Source organism: Silene latifolia, chromosome 2, assembly GCF_048544455.1.
Source record: "Silene latifolia isolate original U9 population chromosome 2, ASM4854445v1, whole genome shotgun sequence".
Lineage (NCBI taxonomy): Eukaryota > Viridiplantae > Streptophyta > Magnoliopsida > Caryophyllales > Caryophyllaceae > Silene > Silene latifolia.
The window spans coordinates 103,613,659-103,620,571 of NC_133527.1; positions in this window are offsets into that span (position 1 = coordinate 103,613,659).

Consider the following 6,913-nt stretch of genomic DNA (forward strand, 5'->3'; position numbering starts at 1 on the left):
GGTGGCCATATCATCAATGATTTTCCACTCCTTAGTTTCTCCAACATTCTCCTGGAATCCGCCATTAGCTGCAGCATCCAGGATAGCCCTCTGATCGTCATAAAGCCCATTATAAAATTGATTGCATAGGCTCTATTACTCGAACCCATGGTGCGGAATAGTTCGCACCAGCTTCTTGAAACGGACCCACGCCTCATAAAAATTCTCATCAGGACCCTGATTAAAGCTCGTGATCTGAGCTCTAATGGCATTGGTCTTCGAGGCAGAGAAATATTTCTTGTAGAATGCTAGGACCAGCGAATTCCAGTCAGTAATCCCATTAGCAGCTCGATCCAGATCTCGGTACCATTCCCTTGCAGCATCACGAAGTGAGAATATGAACATCGTCTCCTTCACCTGGTCCTGGATCACGCCTGCTGGTAGGGGTATGGAGCAGCAGTAGTCAATGAATGTCTCCATATGTGTAGCTGCATCTTCATTTGCAGCTCCCCCAAATTGGTTTCTCTCAACCAAATTAATATAAAACGGTTTCGGCTCGAATTTTCTGTCCGTCCCTGGTAATGCGAATCCCTTATAGAGATTCTCAGCTGTTGGCTCGGAGTGACTGGCTATACTTGCTTCTTCAGCCATGTCTGGAGATGTGATGGTCTCAGCAGAGGAAGTAGAAATAGGTGACGAAGGTGGATCCTCCTCAAACAGCTCGTTCTCGTAGTAACTAGACAGAGTACTCAGCTCTTCCTCTCTTGGCAATACTCTAGATGATCGTCTCAACTCGCGCAAAGTCCTTTCGATCTCAGGATCCAATGGTCTCGGTACACCACCCTGTGATCTGCGCATAAAAGGAAACTATAAGTAGAATATGAGAATAGTTTAAGGAACAGATGTCCCTTAAACTAAGAGAAAGACTAAAAATAAAACAACTAAAAATTTTAAACAATTGCCTCCCCAGCAACGGCGCCAAAATTTGATACCGTCGTAGAGTACCAAAGATAAATTTATAGTCCAAACTACTACTATAGCTAGTGGCAGTCAGGGTCGAACCACAAGGAGGCGATGCAATTAATAGTTGCCTAATCTTAGTCTTAAAGTAACAAAAGTGTGTGGGGGGGGGGGGGTTTGTTTTGAGTGAAACTATAACTAAATGCAATAAAAGTAAACTAAAGAAATGAATGAAATCAAATAATAAAAGGATGCTAAGATGGTCGGTTCACTATAGTTTCGGCGACAGTATCCTAGGCAAGTCTGAGATAATCACGTGAGATGGGAAAATAAGAAGTCCTCTCGATCCATTCTTAACAGGTAGCATCTTTCGATCTAGCTACGGGTCCCTAATATCACTAATGCTAACTTTCGTCCTGAAAAGTGATTTAAAAGTCTAAATTAACTTATCTCTCGATCTTATTAATTTAGTCGTCTTAATTAAGTAGTCTATTTTCCTCCCTATCTTTCGATCTTATCGGGTCGGTCAATTCCTAAACATTCAACTAGTCGCGTGCACTCGATTCGTCAAATATAGAAATTAAATTAATTAAAACGAAGCAAATCTCACGAGGCCAGTCGATCGACCAAGTAACCCAGTCGATCGACCATGGCGCGATTTAGGTATACTATTCTAATGCCGCCTACACTACAGATTCCCTACATCCTAGCACGAAAGGTTTAGCTACTCATGACTATTACGAAAACAACAGTAAGATTAACAGGTAAAACTATTGAATGCATGATGGAAATAACTAAATAAGCAAATAACATGAAACGATAATTTCGGCTTCGGGAATTCTAAACTAGCAATTCTAATCTAAGGATGGATAAAAATAAACTGAAATTAATGAACAAAAGAATACCGTAAATAATTGCAGAGAGAAGATCAAAAGCACGAACGAAAGTAAATTGTATTGAATGATTAAACTTGAATGCCAAACCCTAATTATTTCCCTAAACTGATGAAGAAAGACCTCTGCTATTATGGAAAACTAGGTTGCGTTATATAGAAATATTACGTAACTCTTATTCCTAAACCTAATTACAATGGGCTTCGGAATTCTCGTTCTATTAATTCACGTCAGAATTAACGGTTTGGTCGATCGACCACAGCAGCCGGTCGATCGACTGATACGCGCTGAACAGTAGCTTCTGTAACTCGTGCTCTGGTCGATCGACCATAGGCATCAGTCGATCAACCACTGTAGCTGGTAAAAGCTTCTAAATTCTTCATAAAGTTGTCTTTCAGGCCTCGAAATGCGCACCAAGTTCGTTTCTTGTGTAAATACTTCATGCCAAATGCAATGCAAGGTACTCCGGGACGAATTTAGCTCAATTTCTACTCATCTCCGCATAAATCTGCAATATTACATAAAAATACGAAAGTAGACGAAATGGGGCAAATAGTAGCATAAACTACATAATTGAGCTCTGAAATGCGTGTAAAATAGGGTGTAAAATATCATATAAAAGACACGCATCATTCGTCTCGGTAAGGGTCTCGAAACGATTAGAGATGTTCGGAGTCGCCACCAAGCATTTGTGGGATGCTTGGAACCCGTTCGAATCCACTTTACACCTCGGTCAAACGAAGCACAAAGCAATGTTTGACATAGGTACTAAAGATAAGGAATCGTCCCTCTTTAGCATCCTATCTCTAGAATGACTCTCGTACGCCCTGGATAAGGTCGTCCACTATCCAAAGTTTGTGAGTAAGCGGTGAAGGTACGTATTGGGAAGCCCTTTAATCAGACACCCAATCCCGCCGCGATAGCCTCTCTCTGATCGATCTTGGTTGGTTGAATGCAAAAGTTGATAAAACGGTTTAAATGCATGAATGCGCATCCAATAATTTAAACCTAACATGTGAGAGCTTTCTAAGTCGGTTGATTTAATCCAAGTATCAAGTATAAGATGTCGAGTTGGATTAATGGTTGATTTGCATGCAAGACGGAAATTAAACATTCATTTTCGAGTTGGATTAATGGATTAATTGTTGTTGTTTTCAAGCACCCGTCCCCACCCCCTTTTCTTCTTCCTCTCTTTTCCCTGCGAGAAACAACCTCAACTGCAACAACAACATCAACCGTACAAACACCATTTTCGACCTCCAAAAACCCAGATTTCTCCCTTATTTCTCAACCAAACTCCATTATTTTTGCACCATTAGCTTCCTCGTCCCTCCCTCGTTCTTTTAAGGTAAGAAAGCTTTGATTTTGTTGAATTTTCGAAATGGGCATCTTATGACAAACTCGGTTTTGATGACTCAAACAACTCGTTTTTCCTCCCTTTTAGTTGAAGACCTCGGATACTGAAGAAAAGCTCGTGCTTTGGACGTTTTCACTCAGAAATTCGAGAGTTAAAGGTAACGGTGATAGGTTACTCGACAAATGTCGAATTTCCGTCTTGTTGTATCGTTTTATATCCTCTTATTCGCTAAAGTCTGATTCTTTACTCTTTTCCTTCTTGTATGGTAATTTTTGTCTTAAATTGGTGTTTAAAATGGATTGTTTTGAGTTTGAAATTTCGTCTTGAGCTCGGTTTAGGGCTCACTTGGACTTGTGAAAGTGGCTGCTTGAGTTCAGTTTTGGGACGGGTAGGGTAATCTTTCAGGACTGATTTTGAGTTGCTTATTACTTGGGAACTTTCGTCTTAAACCCGTCGCAAATGGGGTCCTAGTTTAGCTCGACCTTGGCCCGCTTTATGCGTAGGAATGGAGTAGATTGAGGCGAATTTTCCCTCTGTTTGGAACGGTTGTATCGCAGCCTTAGGACTGCTTTGGGATAGTGGTAATGAGGATTAATTGGGCTGGAGTTGGAACGGTTTTTTGTGATCCCTCGAGTCTGTTTTGAGCTTACTTCCTACGTGAGTATTTCCGTCTTAATTTTGTCTCAAGCATTGTCTTAATATCACTCGACATGGGACTGGTTTTACTCGGGAAAATAGAGTCGTATGGGACGATTGGTACTCTGTTTTGGCCGGGGACAAACGCTGCCATTGAGGGATGTTTTATGTAGCTTTGGGACAGTTTTCGTCATGTTTGGTGGTAGAATTTATGGGCTGTTCACCCCATTTTAAGGCATGCTTGTCTTCCTTATCATTCTCAGTGTTTTCTACTTCAAAGCTCTCCATTTTGGGAGATTTGTTTGTAATATTTTATGGTACAAAAACATACAAATTATAGATTTATATTAGGAGATAATGGTGGGTCTGTAATTGAATTTTAAATGCGTGAATTACAGGGCACTAGCTGCTAGATTGAAGTTTCAACTTTGTCTCACACAAGACAGTTGGGTGTTTAACATTTCTGCAAGTATTGGGCTGCCCAAATGGTTCTTTGAGTCGTGTTTATAAATTGTTTTGACGCTCGTTTGATTTATTTAAAATATAATTAAATATATCCGTCTCATATTTTATGTAACGTAATTCGTTAATATCGTTCGTTTACCTATTATTTCAATTGGGCTCATTTGAGATTAAAAGTTGGGCTCATTTGAGATTATCAGTTGGGCTCATTTGGTTTTGTTTTTTTGGGCTCACTACCTTAAGATTTTTGGACTCACCATGGTTAAATTATTAGGCTCACCTCATTTCTTTTGTTGGACTTATATGATCGAATGGTTTGGGCCAAAGTCATGTGTTGTAGTAGGTTTATGAAGAAATCACTTGTGTGAGTTTCCATTTTAACCCGTAAATTTCACATAACGTAAATTATTCAATATCGCTTGTTATATTTTATTTAACCGGCATGTTAAATTATAATATGGAATATTTATTAATATAATACAAGTATGAGATATTTATTATAAGTACTTGTAAGAGTCATATTCTTGATAACGTCTTGTATTGTTTGGCTGTGAGGGTCTTGGTCTTATCGGATACTAGGGTGAGCTATAAGCCCTCTAGTTGCGGTATGATCGTCGGGAGTGATGTTCCCATCCGTACTTATGGTGATGCAGGTCATAAGTATGAATGTGACATTAGTCATCCCGTCCCTGAGTCTTGGTCCTATCGGACACTAGGGGTGAGACATAGGCCCTCTAGTTACGATATGATCGTCGGGACTGATGTTCCCATCCGTACTTATGGTGAGATGCAAGCCATAAGTATGAGTGTGACATTAATAATCCCGTCCCACGTACTTGTTTGTTGTACTTGTTTATTCTATTTAACCGGCTTGTATAATTATGAAATGAAATGATTATTTATATGTTACAAACATGAAAAGGTTATTATAAATAATTACTTGTAAGAGTCGTATTCTTGTAGAAATGTCATATTACCATCGTATGTGCTTGACATACATTTTTGCCCTGCTTGTGCTGTTCTGGCAAGCACGGGTTCGACCTACTTGTCTTTGTTACGCAAGTACGCTTTTGGCCTACTTGTCTTTGTTTTGGCAAGTACGGCTTTTGGCCACTGTCTTTGTTACGGCAAGTGAGTCTTATCTTAGTCTTTCCGCCACTTTCGTGTTGTTCTGGCGATTGGGGTACTCGGTCTCCTTAGTAGTCGAGTCTTGGGTGCGTGTTGTGCTGGCGCACGTCGAATCGGGATATACACCCGAGAATCTGCAGATTTAGACTAGGACCGTATCATTATCGTAGTCCTACCCGGGGAAATTATAGTCTAAGAGTAGTAAATGTCTTGCATTATTTGGATGGTTACTTTGGTCATATCTCCTTGAAATACGTGCTCGTGGCTAAGTGGCCGTGTCGGTTTCCTTGTCCTTCTGTTCCATTTATTTATTGTTGCTTATGCCTTACTTGTTTATTCCATCATTTCTTTTATTCTTGTTGGTTTAAATATGTATGATCCCATGTTTAGTTATGATTCGATTCACTCATGTCTTATCTAATATGATGGTTTGTTTATGTTCTTTGTTATGTTCGTTTCGACATATTGTGGCTGGGAGAACCTTGAGTTACTCCTCACTGACTGTGGCGTTCATGTTTACATGAATGACAGGTGGTGAAGATGCTTACGTGGCGAAGACGTGTGGGCTAGCGAGAACTAAACCCTTGGGCCTTAGTTGCTAGTTTAGAAACCCCTTATATGTTTATTCGTGGGATATCTTTTCCCCGTTTTCTAGACTTGCGTTGTAAAAACCTAAATTTGTCTATTGTTGTATTTGTTTCTTTTCGTTAGTGGCACCTGCGTGCTATTCTTTAACTAGTAATTTTTAAAAGTTTTTAAAATATCACAAATTTCCGCTTTAATTTATTAGTTATATTTTCCACTTTATCGCGGGGTGTCACAATTGGTATCAGAGCCTATGGTGCTCCCGACGCACACACGTGTACCCCAACTTTAAACTTGAACTTGACCTTGAATAATGAATGAGAGATGGGTAGACTTAAGGACCTAAGGTGGTAGTCTATAGTGTGTTTGCTCCTTGTTAGGTTCTAACATGTTTGTTGATTGTCATTTAATAATTGGTGTGCCCGTGGATCAATAACCGTAAACTTACCAATGTGGTGATCAAGATTTGGTGCCTATTTCTGAGAATTGAAAATTTGTTCAACTTTGAAGAATGCTTCTACTTTCTCGAAGATGTTTCTCATTCTTTGTGTACCTTGCCTTATTCTTTATCTCTTGGTGCTTATTCTTATTCTAAACTCTCTTCTGTTCTACTTTGAAAGTTACTCTTATACCCCTAACTTGTCCTTTGTTCCTTGCTTATCCTCCTTTTACGCCTTTTTAGAGTACTCGTCCTTTTGAGGAATGTTGACCTTGGTTGGGAAATTTGACCTTTGAGGAGATTGTTTGTGTTTGACCCTAACCCTGGTTTTAAGAGGTTGTGGTGTTAGAAAGATTTAGGTAGTGTGATAAGACATGCTTAGTGATTCTTATATCTAGGTCCTTGATATAGTGAGTATATTTGATTGGTGGATTCTACATGTCAAGTGTGAGTTGCATTTGCTACTAAGGTTAT